The sequence below is a fragment of the Harpegnathos saltator genome, unplaced genomic scaffold, assembly GCF_003227715.2.
Source record: "Harpegnathos saltator strain DR-91 unplaced genomic scaffold, Hsal_v8.6 scaffold47, whole genome shotgun sequence".
NCBI lineage: Eukaryota > Metazoa > Arthropoda > Insecta > Hymenoptera > Formicidae > Harpegnathos > Harpegnathos saltator.
In genome coordinates, this window is record NW_020230283.1 from 2027841 (window position 1) to 2040411 (window position 12571).

Genomic DNA, 12571 nt, shown 5'->3' on the forward strand with positions numbered 1-12571 from the left:
CCTGGTGGCGAGCTCCTGCTGTCTCGCCGCGCCGCGCCGGTCCGCCTCGAAATTTGCACACGCGCTTTCAGCTTTCTCCCCGTCGTCGTCGTCGTCGTCGTCGTTTGTTGTTTCGCTTCGGATTGTGTTCGTTTCTCCCGCACTCTCGCGCACTCGTCCCCGCTCGCCCCTTCGCCCCTCGTCTCTACCCCGTTTCTTTCGGTCCCCGTCGCGACGCTCCAGCGTGCTCTAACGAGAGTCCGGATGAAGCGACGTGTACGTCGAAGGAGAGCTTTTCTCCCCCTCGAACGCGGCCGCGCAGACGGCCGAGATATCTGTTTCCGCGTTATCAAGTGAAGGTAATCAAAACGCGAGCGCGCATTAAAGCATTAATCAATTGCGGCCGCACGCTGAATATGTTTGCGACTAATAAATTACACGATTAATTCTGTTAATATAATATTCATTTCGTGAATTATATATATATATATATATATATGTATATTTTGGATAATAGCGCGAAATCACAATTGCTCGACTCCATTGGCTTGGCTCGCCAAGTTCGAATGAACTTTTGCGCGCGCGCGCCAGTGTGGCGGATTCGAAAAAGTATAATATCGGCCGGCGCTTTAATTCCTTCGTTTTCGTCGCCACCGCCGCCGCCGCCGCCGCCGCCGCCGCCGCCGCCGCCGCCGCCGTCGCTTTATCGATCCGCGCGTGTAAACATTCAAATAGAGAAGCTCGACAATCGAGCTTCTCTCGTCATTGTCAGCGGAGTCGAGTGCAGGAACGAGTCTTTCCGCTCCGCTCCTCCCCTTTTTTCGTCCTCCGACGCCCTCCTCGACCCTTCTCGAGCGCGCGCACGGAGCAAGCACCCCTTCTGCAGGCCAGCCCAGACTGGCGGCTACTTTGATCTCGCGCGTCACTTTCGCGAGACGCGCGCCGCGCCGTTGCGCGAAAGATACGCGTTCTTGTTCCCTTTGTGCGCGACTTCGGACCTCCACTTGCCCCTCTGTTGACAAAAATTGCGAGTGGGGTGCGAGTGCGAATTGACGCCGGCGAGCGACTCTGCGGCTGCTTGTGATGCGGCCGATGTATTTTAAAGAGATTGATATTTCTCTGCTTATCAAGTAGACTTCCCACGACAGGGAAATATTTAGCGCCTCCGCTCGATCGTCGTCCACCATCGTCTCGGCTCTGCACTTTTTAAAACGAATCGTACTTGGGGGAGGGCGGCTAATTTTCCGTCCGACACAGGAGCCACCCTGCTCGATCCTCACGAATTTTTCTTTCGACAATATACTATACACGCTTTCTTCACGGACGGCAAAATACGAAAGCGGTCATTACGAAAGAACTTATTCCCTGCGAAGATTATCTTCTAACACATCCCTGCCGCGCCGACGCACACAAGAGAGAGAGAGAGAGAGAGAGAGAGAGAGAGAGAGAGAGAGAGAAAGGGGGTGAGTGTGGCGTCGGTCCTTTTGTTCCTCGGAAATCCCGCCGGCAGACGGAAAGAACCGCAACAGACGGGATCACCGAGCGCGGCGACGACGTTTGAGAATCTGAAGAGCGAAGAGACGAGGAGACGACGACGACAGGCGCGAAGAGGCCGCGACGGGCCGAGGAAACACGGACGAAAGAGAGCACAGGGAGAAAAAAGGGAAGGAGCCGCGGCGGCGGCGGCGGCGGCGGCGGCGGCGGCGGCGGTAGCCGTGGGGGTGGCAGTGCAACAGAGTCACTTGACGCAAAGAGAGCGAGAGACGACGGCGCGGGGCCGACGGCTTGCATCCGGGGAAATAGAAGGGTAGGTGCTGGCTTCCGCCTGTCTGTTGCCATAGCGACCTCGGCCGCCCTTTGGCTCGGGCGAAAGGGCCGCGGACGGCAAATCTCTTGTACGTACAATAATCCTGCGAGTTGCCATTTTGCAATCCGGCCTGTCGAGAAGCGTCGTCTTGCATCCCCTCTCCTCCTTACCCCGCCGCTGCAAGCACGCATCGAGACACGTCGTCATCGTCGTCGTCGTCGTCGTCGTCGTCGTCGTCGTCGCTGTCGCTGTCGCTGTCGCTGTCGCTGTCGGCCGTCCAACACGTCGCGCGATGTTTTCGTTTGTCCTTGCATCACGTCGCCGTTCGCAGCCGGCGACCGTCATGTCGGGAATTTCTTGCCGCCGTATCGCCGATCGCATTTTCGCCGCGCCGCGCTGCGCCGCGTGTGACGTAGAGACGCTGGAACATGTCGCGCAGCACTTGCTCGCCTTCTCCGTTATTCCGCTTTGGAAATTTGATTTTCCGCAGGAGGACCCCCGCGGGGTGCGGAGAACCGTCTCGCCTCGCCTCGGGTCGAGTTTGGGGGGATTGCCGGCGCGTTTCCGCGTAAATGATTAGTGCGAACAGACGAGACATATTGCGGGCGGGAGACGTTCGTTTCTCATTGGAAGGCTGTGCTCTTTCTTTCGCCTTCTTTCGCGCCAGTGGAGTCTCCGCGGAGAGCTTCTCTCTCTCTCTCTCCGTTGGAAACTTTCGGGGTTGTTATAAAACACCAGGTAGCGATGTGTCTTTTGCGAGATTTAAGCCAGCCTTCAGCCGCTCCGCCGGGAAGTAGTTAGTCACGCGGAGGAGGAGTAAATTCCCTCGAGGGGGGAGCGCCGTTCGAGCGTCCGAGAGCTTATTTGCGCATTCCCTCGCGCTCTCTCAATCGCGCGATACGCGAGGAATCGCCGGCGGATTCTCGCGCCGTTCGTCTTTGTAATCCGCTTTCCGGCAATCGCGACGTTTACGCGCGGCGGGAGAAATTCTCAGTCGTTCGCTTTTTTCACTCCTTCGCATTATTATCCATTCGCTCGCGTTCCGCCGCGCGGGTCGACATGCCAGTCCAGCTTTTCCTCGGCTTTCGAGGGAAAGCGTTTCTTCGGCAAAATTGGCAATAACCTGTCCGGCTCTTCTGTCTGTAGCACGTGCGCCGAGGATTTTCCCTCAATTCCGAAACGTTTGCACTCGAGAGGAAAATCGTAGGGATTCGGGCGGCCCGACATCGATCAGCCGGTGTTATCGCGCGATAATTTTATCGTCGATTCGCGGCGGCGCGTTAACAATAGTCCTTTGACACGTCGCGAGAGACCGGTGTGTGATCGTGTGTTTTCATCCCTTTGCGAGAAAGTCGAAAGCTCGACCATGAGGAGAACGAGAGCTGTATATATAATTAGAATAATTTAATCAAATAACTTTATTCTCAAAACAAAATAAAATATCGAAGGGCATGAGAGAGCAGCGAAGCACAGTCGGTTAGAAGAATGACAGAGGCCGAAAGAAAAGTCCTCGCTGCCTCTGGTCGGGTGCGTTAATTAAATGTTTCCTTCGGCCCGATATTTCCAAACCTCAAATCGGTCGATCGCCTCGAGCTTGAACCGGCCTGAATCGTCAACGTGTTTCGCGTAAACGCGCTCGCTCCTGCGTTGCGCTCCGTCGTCATGCTGTCGCAAGGACTGCGTCTAACACGTTAAACCCCCGCAATAATCTCGCGATTCTCATTAGATCTTCCGACGTAGATCTCCCGTACGTACACGTATATACAACGAGAGACGCGAGAGCGCGAGAGGGAGGGAAGGAGGGAGCGAGAGAGAGAGAGAGAGAGAGAGGCAGACTCGCCTGTAGAGCTTCGCTTCATTCCGCAGCCTAAATTCGTTTCACGGATGGGCTGAATTTCTAAGCCGCAGCAGGGATTCGAAAACGAAGCGCCGGCGCCGATGCAACCTAATTCCGAAAGTTGGTCTCGCCGCATATCCTCCGTTGCGCCACTCATGGAGAACCGGGAGTAACGAGACACACAAAGAGGGAAATGGAGGGGGAGAGAGAGAGAGAGAGAGAGAGAGAGCAGGAGAGCGGATAAAAGGAGAAATGTGAAAGGACGCATTGTTTCATTCGCGTTTTCGAGCAAAATCACTATACAGGATGTCCTTTGTAAAACTCGGCTATTCCAGCCCTCCTCCCCCCCCTCTCTCTCTCTCTTGCAGCCGAAACGCTTAATGTGTCCATTGATGAATGTCCACTTGATACTTTCCACCGAAGTGCCGATAATACTCTCGGATACTTAACGAGACGCGCCGCTCTTCGGGATCGCCGGCGGGCGCGCGCGGCCAGGAAGAGAGCGGCCGCAACTCTGGAACAGCCGTTGGCGTTAGCAATACGCAAACATTGGTCGTGACGAAAGGGCGAGGAGAGTGCACGGCGAGGATGCGGTTCGCGGCGGTGCCGGCGGCCGGGTCGTTTGCCGGGCGGGTGCCAGGAATGCAATTTTCGGATTCTCGAATGCGCGCGCGACGAGTCCGCCCGCTGTATAAGCGTTCGCATAGATTCGGATAAGGACCGCGCATTCTGAGTGTCACCGGAGGCCATAGCAAACTCCTATCCCGCGAGGAGCTACGAGCTACATTAGCGAATACTGCGACGTCCCCCCTCCCCTCCCTCCCCCTCCACCCGCCCCTGTCAGCATTCTGAGACGGCAGCCGCGCGCGCGCGTCTCAGACGACCAGCAATTTCGGCTGTATTATCTGACCGTCCCGCAGCCTCCTTCTTCTCGGGGGGAAGACCCAGCCCGAGGAGAGAAAGTGTCGTCGCGAGGGTCTTCTTCTCCGCGCCGGCAGCGCGCGCGCGTGCGCGCGCGCGCGATCACTTGCATCGATTGCGAATGAAAAGTGTCCCGTGGGAAGTGGCAATGAGAGAGAGACATTTGCTCTGCGATGTAAAATAATCACTAGAGCGCGAGCGAGAGCAGCGTTTGATCCGCTCGAGCATGAGAGTATCAGAAGCTGAAGAGTCGAAAACGGCGCGGCGGAAACGGAAACGACGTACTAATTGTGGGGCGACTAATTATGGTATGTTCATGGCCGGAGAGTGGCGGAGGGAATTTTCTTGGGGGAATTTCCGCTCTTCCGAGTCGAGGTCGCGCCGTGAAGGGGAGGACTCGCGCGAGAACACGCAACGCCGGTTAAGCGGCTTGATCGAAGAAGCTCTCGTAATTTGACGCTGACGCGCGCGCGCGCGGTCGTAAGGTAAAGTTAAAGTCATCGCGGATTATTGTCGTCGGGGGCGGATTACGCGAGAGAGGATCCTGTTTGATAATCCCGAGCAACCCCGTGTCCGACTGTCCGACGCTCGCGACAGCTCGCGCTGCGAGACACCCGGCGAGAATTCCGCGTCGCGTAACAAGGCGCGAAGTGTGCGCGGTCTAAAGCCATAAATAGGCCAGAGCCGCCGTTCGACTTTGTATTCTGCGGGCACCCTCGGAAATATGGATCGCATAAAGGATCGGACGGGCCGCCGCGGATCCTCGCAGCATATCCAGGCGAGGTTTCCTCGTTCCACACCAGACATATCCGCGCTCTACAAAACGCATTCGGGGAAGACGGCGGCGGCTTTTCAGGGCGAGGGGGGAAACATTCGATTCATGCGACACGTGACGATAACGTGACAGGACTGTCGGCGACACGTGCGCGTTTCCGTTACCGCGGCTTCTTTCTGCCTTTCGCGTGGAAACGTTATTCGCCGGATCTTATTCCTTACACCGAGAGACGACACGCGCGTGTCTTTCTATTTATATAATTTTTTTACAACGCCCGCCGCGAAGTGATTGAAGCGCGCGGTCGCTTTAGCGATCTCGATCTTTCGCGAGAAAAAAGCTCCCTCCCTCTCCCTCTCCCTCTCTCTCTCTCTCTCTCTATTTTTCTCTCCTTCCGCGGGAGGTTCTCGTAATTCGATTTTACATCAGAGATCGTCTGAAGTTAGTTCATCTTCGGATGTTGTAAAGACGACGACTGCGCGCATCAGCCTGAGATGATGAAATTTAGACGATCTCAACGCTCTGCCGTTCCGACGAGTATCGCTGACACGCTAACGTATGAACGTTAACAGATTCCCTTCAACGACGCGAAGTGTCTGCGGGCAAAGCGTTGTACGTGTGAATACCGTCCCAAGTTTCTCGTGCGCAAGTTGCAAACGCTAATATATAGGCCGTGCCGAGATAAATCGCGGAAAGATCACGGTGTGTCGATGTAGCTGTGTATAACGCACGTAACGCTCGCGGTGAATCTCCGAATGTTGCGATTAAATCAGAGCAACTCGAGCTACATCAGCCTACCAGATAGAGGCTAAATTAGAACAACGGATTCCCCCTGCCCGCCTCCTCCCTCGCCCCTCTCTCTCTCTCTCTCTCTCTCTCTCTCTCTCTTTCCGCAACGCTCGGCGAAATATTTGCATAATGGTCAGGTTCCGAGTTGCGCGCGTTCGCGCACACAGACTCGGTGTAAGTGAGCGTTAATGCGGGCGAAATATTTCGGTGAAGCCGCGCCGTGCCAGATGAAGAAGTAACGCGAGTTAAGGCCGGCCGAAATGAACGAACAATTCGTCTCGCGTGCACCAAGTGCATTTATAACGACGTACTTTACCGAAAGCCCCACACCCTCAGCGCGCCATCCTCCCCCCTCCCCCACAGGCTCGATCGTCCTTCTTCCTCCCGACTTCCGCTCTCGCCCCCTCGTCGTCGACCGGGCGTCGGCGCGCGGGACCGTTGGAATTTATTCGCCGCTGAAATCATTTACATTTTATTTATCGCCCGGAGAAGCTCGCGTTGTCCGCGGGAACTTGCGAGGTAATTGCGCAGTACCAGCGTTTTTAACGCCCTGGCTGGAGCGATGTTCCAGATGGCAACGATGCAAAAAGACGCGCTCTAAAATACTGCCGCGCGAGACTGAGCGCCGTTAAATAGAGCAAACCGAACGCACTCGCTCGCGCTCGTTCTCGCGAGACAGGGTGAAAGAGAGCAATCGCGGGGACATTTCAGAGAGAGAGAGAAAGAGAGAGAGAGAGAGTGCGGCGAAGAGGGTTGGATAAAGTCGCGGGACTCCCGTAATGGTCACGACGATCAGAGAGCGCGGACTTTGAGAGCTCCGGCGGAATTTCAGACTCTCTCTCTCTCTCTCTCTCTCTCTCTACTCCTCTCTTTCTCTCCTCTTTTTTAATTTCCCCCGGCGTTTTAACTCCATCGATCTCGACACGTCTCTCTCTCTCTCTCTCTCTCTCTCTCTCTCTCTCTCTCTCTCTCTCTCTCTCTCTCTCTCTCTCTCTCTCTCTCTCTCTCCCTCTCTCCCTCCCTCCCTCCCTCTCTCTCTCCCTCTCTCTCTCTCATTTCGTCTCACATTACGTTATTTTCTCTTATTAATGCGCGCACTCTGCGCGCTGCGTATTATCGCGTGAATATTTTACACCCCGCGATTATCGGCCCTCAATTATTTAATTCGACTCGCGGGAATTTGTTGGCGCGCGCGTTAAGCGCGCGCAAATTCGCGTGAGGCGAGGGCGAGGGCGGGACAGGGCGAGGGTTAACAGACGGTTTCGTCGGTCGGTCGATCGTAAAAATACGACGGTGAAATTTCGCGAGCGAGCGGAGGAAACGTTTCTAATGCAAATTCGGATTACGTCGCGCGCGCGCTCTCTCGCGTCGAGAGCGCCCGCGCTCGCCTCGCGCGTCCCTCGCGCCTCCCTCTTGCGTAAGTGGAAAAAATTACGCTCGGGGGCGGGCGCGTAATACTTATGTAATACCGGCGGCGTTTTCAAAAGTGCCGGCAATAAAAGCGCGCCGTTAATCAAGACAGGAGAACAAATAATAGCCGCCGGACAATGGTCCACGGAATGGCGGCGGCGGGTTTCCTTGAACGGGCTGCAATAGGATTTGCCATGTGAAGGAGATGAGCCGCGCCAGTCGCCACCTTTATTGGTCACTTGGAGTGATTTTTTAATTACGTCCTCACTCGGGCTCGACTCGGACCTGACCCTTGTGTTGCTCTCTTTCTCCTTTCTTCCCCCGCTCTCTCTCTCTCTCTCTCTCTCTCTCTCCCCTCTCTTTCTTTCCCCGTCCTTTCGTTTCTCCGCAAGCTCTCCAACCAACCGCGTTTCTACGGCAAACTCAATTGTACGACGGTTCTCTGTATACGCTGTTGCACACACGGTGACCCGGAACTATTACCCGCCGCTGCCGCTCGCGAATTCTTTGAGCTATTTACAGGCAATTTCTGCCCCGACGAAAATTCTATTGTACGTCATCCTTCCGACCGCCGTCCTCTAATTTTTCATCGGCGCTGTTGTTGCGCTAGCAAAGCGCCCGATACGCGCGGATCGCGCGTTAGCGGCTCAGAGAGAGAGAGAGAAAGAGAGAGAGAGAGAGACGCAGAGACACGTCGACGAGTCGTCGACGGTCGCTCGTTCCAGAGCCGCGCCAGAATCGGCGATATTAAATCGAGGGCGAAGTCGCGTTTGTACGCTCCGAGGACCCGCGAGAGAGAGAGAGAGAGAGAGAGAGAGAGAGAGAGAGAGAGAGTCTCCGATATCTTACTTACTTCCGATATCAAACATGACTGCCAGGATCCTCCGCGATCGCGCGAGAGAGTCGATTATGCTTCGTCGAGCAATGCTGAGCTTGTCGCGACGAGGGCGGGAATCCGCGAGACACCCTGTATATGGCGAACGAAATGCAGCGAGGGTCGGACTGTATGCAGGCCGGGTTGCAGCGACGCCGCCTCGCGGTATAAAGCATTGTATTTGCATTTTATTGTTTAATATAAGTTTATGCTACCCTCAGCCGAGCACGGATGTCACGTTACACGCGGCGGCGCCGGCGCCGCTACGAGAGCGGGGCCAATGTGTCTCTTATCCGCCGTCGCCGCCGGCCTCAACCCTCGTAAATGGCGGTACGTGGGCTTATAATTTCGACAAATAAGCCGAATGACGCAAGAAGAGGAGAGGTGCGCTCTCGCGAGCGACGAAATAGCCGAGTTTCCTCGCGGCCGAGACGAGCGCTGCTGTCGTCGCGTTGAGAGACGAATTGAGCGCTCTTTGTAATTTCTTGCGTGTGGCAGTCTTTGGAAGACGGCGCAGCCCGGCGCAATAACCGCCGGCTTTGTCGCTACATTATTATGTAATCGCTATATATATATATATATATATCTCTCTCTCTTTCTCTCTCTCTGTCTCGTAATAGCTTTATTTATTTAAGATTACTTATTGAAAATTATTTATTATTTATTAAAGATGTTCAGAGGCGGATATGCGCGATTGTCACATTGCCCGTTGGAGCCATCGCGCCGGTCTGCGTACGCGAACTAGCGAGCACTTCTCGTTCCGGCCTTTTTCATAAAAAGGTACCTTTCGATAAAAAAAAGGAATCTCGATGTCAGTGAGGTTAAACGCCGCGTCGTTGCCGAGACACTCCGGTAAGCCGAAACAATTTGAGACGATGACAGGTCTCGTCGCGAGAAACGTCAAACCGCGCGGGGAGAAAGCAGACCGTCGTCGTGCCCTCCTCTCGCCCTCTCTCTTCCCAGTTTAGCTCGGTTGTTCACGGCAGAAGAATCGTACGTGTCGTGCGTACCAAGAAATTCTTGATCCGCGAGTGATCCGCGTCGCGCGCAAACACACCGGCCCAGATTATTTTTCGCAACGGAAGATCGGGGGTTTGCGCGGGTTTGCGCGACACGACCCTCTCTCCGTCTCTCCTCTCCCTTTAACCCCCCCGGCCGCCTAAATCTGCCAATTTCCAATGGATGCGGCCGCGTCATTGGTGGCCCCGGATGTTTACTCGGCGCTACCCGGGTGAAAAGCGGGCGAATACGGAGGAGGTCGGCGGCGGCGTCGCGGAGGAGACCGGCGGCGACGTAGGTGCGCCCGGATGAGGAGCTCGGAAGGGGTGCGGGATGCGAGCAGGGGAGGGAGGGGGGGAGAATGGGGGGGCGAAGAAGAAAGAGGAGAAAGCGGATTCGAATCTTTACCAACCACTCGTCGAGACACCTGCGGGAGGGAAAATCTCCTCCGCCTTTGAAAAGCGAGGAAGTGGAGAGGTTTATTGAGTCCTGGGACACGTAGTCTCTCGAGGACATGCCGGAAAGTGCGAGCGAAACCTCTTCTCGCGTCTCCTCCTTCTCCTCTTGCCTCTCTCGCCCCTCCGTGAACCGCCACGCATCCTCCTTTCGTCGATGGGGGATGATGACGGCGCATAGGGAGGGAAGGACCGGGCGGCGGCGGCGGCGGCGGCGGCGGGGGAGGCAGAGTGTATTTACTGCTCGTTGCCAAGACAGGGTGACGTGAGGAGAAAATACGCTCGCTTCGCGAGAGAGCGCGATTTAAAATGTAACGAGTGTATAGGCGATCGAGCGTCGCTCGGAAATTCCTCGATATTCTGCGAAATTCCCTAAAATACCGCGATTTCGCGGTTTATTGCGCTCCGGGATATTGGATCTGTTGGAGCGGTACGACGGAGAATATCGGCCTGGCCATTAGCCGAATAAACGATAAATAGAATAAATATACGGGAGTCGGAAGCGCGCGCGCGCGCGAAATGGAAATCCATAATTGACGTCGATACGTTGGTGAGACGCGAGATAAAGGCGAGATCGGGAGACAAGCGGGAGACTCGAATCGGCCACGGGCGCTTTAATCGCTCTTATTGTCTTGCCGCGGAATCATTAGTCACGCGCGCGGCAGGACGAACGTTGAATCTCGCAGGACAGGCGAGAGAGACGTGATAATAATAATTCACGGCAGGTGAGAACCGCGCGGACGAGACTCTTCGTGAAATTCTGCCGTCGCCGCGCGGATAATCCGCGCGAAAACATCTCCTCGCCGATATACCGAGGAGTCGAACGGCGGCGCGGCGGCGCGGAGCATCGATTATCCGAAGCTCGTTAAATAAAATGCGAGCAGTTTGCGGCAGTTAGTCCCGGCTCTCTTGGTGAACTGCTTGTTACCGCGGAACGAGAATCGCCCTTACTAAGAATGCAAATGCATATCTTATCGCGTCTCGGACCCATTTCTGCTCCTCACGCCAGCCTTTCTCCAACCCACCCTCCCCTCCTCCTGCTCCTCCTCGTTCCTGCTCATCCAGCGTTGCTCAGACCACCGTGGGGGCATTTGTCGAACCGGAAGCACCGCGAAGGTCAACGGCGCGGAAGACAATGACCGGTCATCCGTGCTAACGACGAGGACGACGACGACGACGACGAGGACAAGGACGACGAGATTTCGAGTAGCCCGAAGCGCGACTCGACGCGAACTTTCCGCCGATTTTCATCGCGTTTCATCGCGATCCCCGCACCTCGCGAGCTTCTCACGCGGAAGGCGCCCGATTCGCGGCGTGTTAGTGCGCATCCCCCTTGCCGCTCAAGTTCCACTCGACGATCGCACTTTGACATTTCGCGGTTACGTATCGCCCTTCCGCAACCTTCCCAATTATCACAAACCCAAAGTTTCGTAATTTTATCGCCGGGTTTTATCCGGCGATAAAGCCGGCGAGATAACGCGACTACCTTCCCACCCGACTACAGTCTAAATTATACAGGTGGCTTTTATAGTCCAAAAGTTCGAGCTTGCTTAGACTCGCGGTCTGCACACGCGGGCCGATTCAGCGCGATTAAGCGCTAGATCCTATCGACAGCTCCGCGACACGAGCTGACACATCCGACTGACATTTACACGCGATTACACGCATTTCTCGGGCTCGCTAGCAATAACGGAGAGACTCGTCGCGGCGAGAAACCGCGGCGGCGCGTTTCGCAAGACGAACGATAAAAAGTCCCACGAAGAGAGGGAGAGAGAGAAAGAGAGAGGGACAGGGCGAGGTAAACACGACAGCCGAGGGATGGAAGTTGCACCGGTTGTGTCTGCTAGGGCCGCAGGAGCGTAATTGGATATAATTTTTGCGGGCCGGCTAACCGAATTAGACGGCGGTGTGGTGTTTGCGTTACTAGCGGCGCGGGTGGCGCGAAGGAGCGAGAGCAACGGCGAGAGGAAGAGAGGGTCGAAGGGGACACGGGGGTGAGCGGAAAGGGCGGCGAGGGGGATGCGGAAAGCCCGCAGGGTAACAACCGCTGCGAATTATTAACAGGCGCCGCTGTACGCGACCCGCTCACGCCGACTAGCGAAATAAATCGGCCCGCGGCGATCGCCGGTGAAAAAGGACAGGTGGGGGAGCGCGCGCGCGCGCGAGAGAGAGAGAGAGAGAGAGAGAGAGAGAGAGAGAGAGGGAGGGAAATAGGGAGAAACGCGCAGGGCGCGCACGTTCCGAACCTTTCGGAAAATCGGCATTAACGGAGAGGTTATTTATATTTCCGTGCACGCGTCGCACTTCCCCCACCGCCATTTTATTATCGCGCGGTGGATATTCCTGCAACTTGTTGAGAATTATTCGCCGTCCCTCGCGCGGATAACGGGATCCGACATCGGCCTCCGGTAACGGATTAGATTCCGGGGAGTGCAGAAGGAGGAAGTTGCCGCGAGCTTTCCGTCATGCGTTATATACGGCGTAGCGCCAATTTCTTTTCCCCCGGTTTTCAAAGCTGAAAATTGCGCGCTCGCACTCACGGCGGAACGCACTCGTCGCGCGCTGGACTTTCGATTTTCCTCCCCGCCTCCCTTCCCCCACACCCCCGCCACCGCGAGAACCGCGAGAATCGACTTGGCGAAATTGGCAGCTGATCTCGCGAAGAATAAATTTATCGAGCAACGCGCGACGTCGGATTATTCGCGCTGTGCGACGGCCGCCATACGTC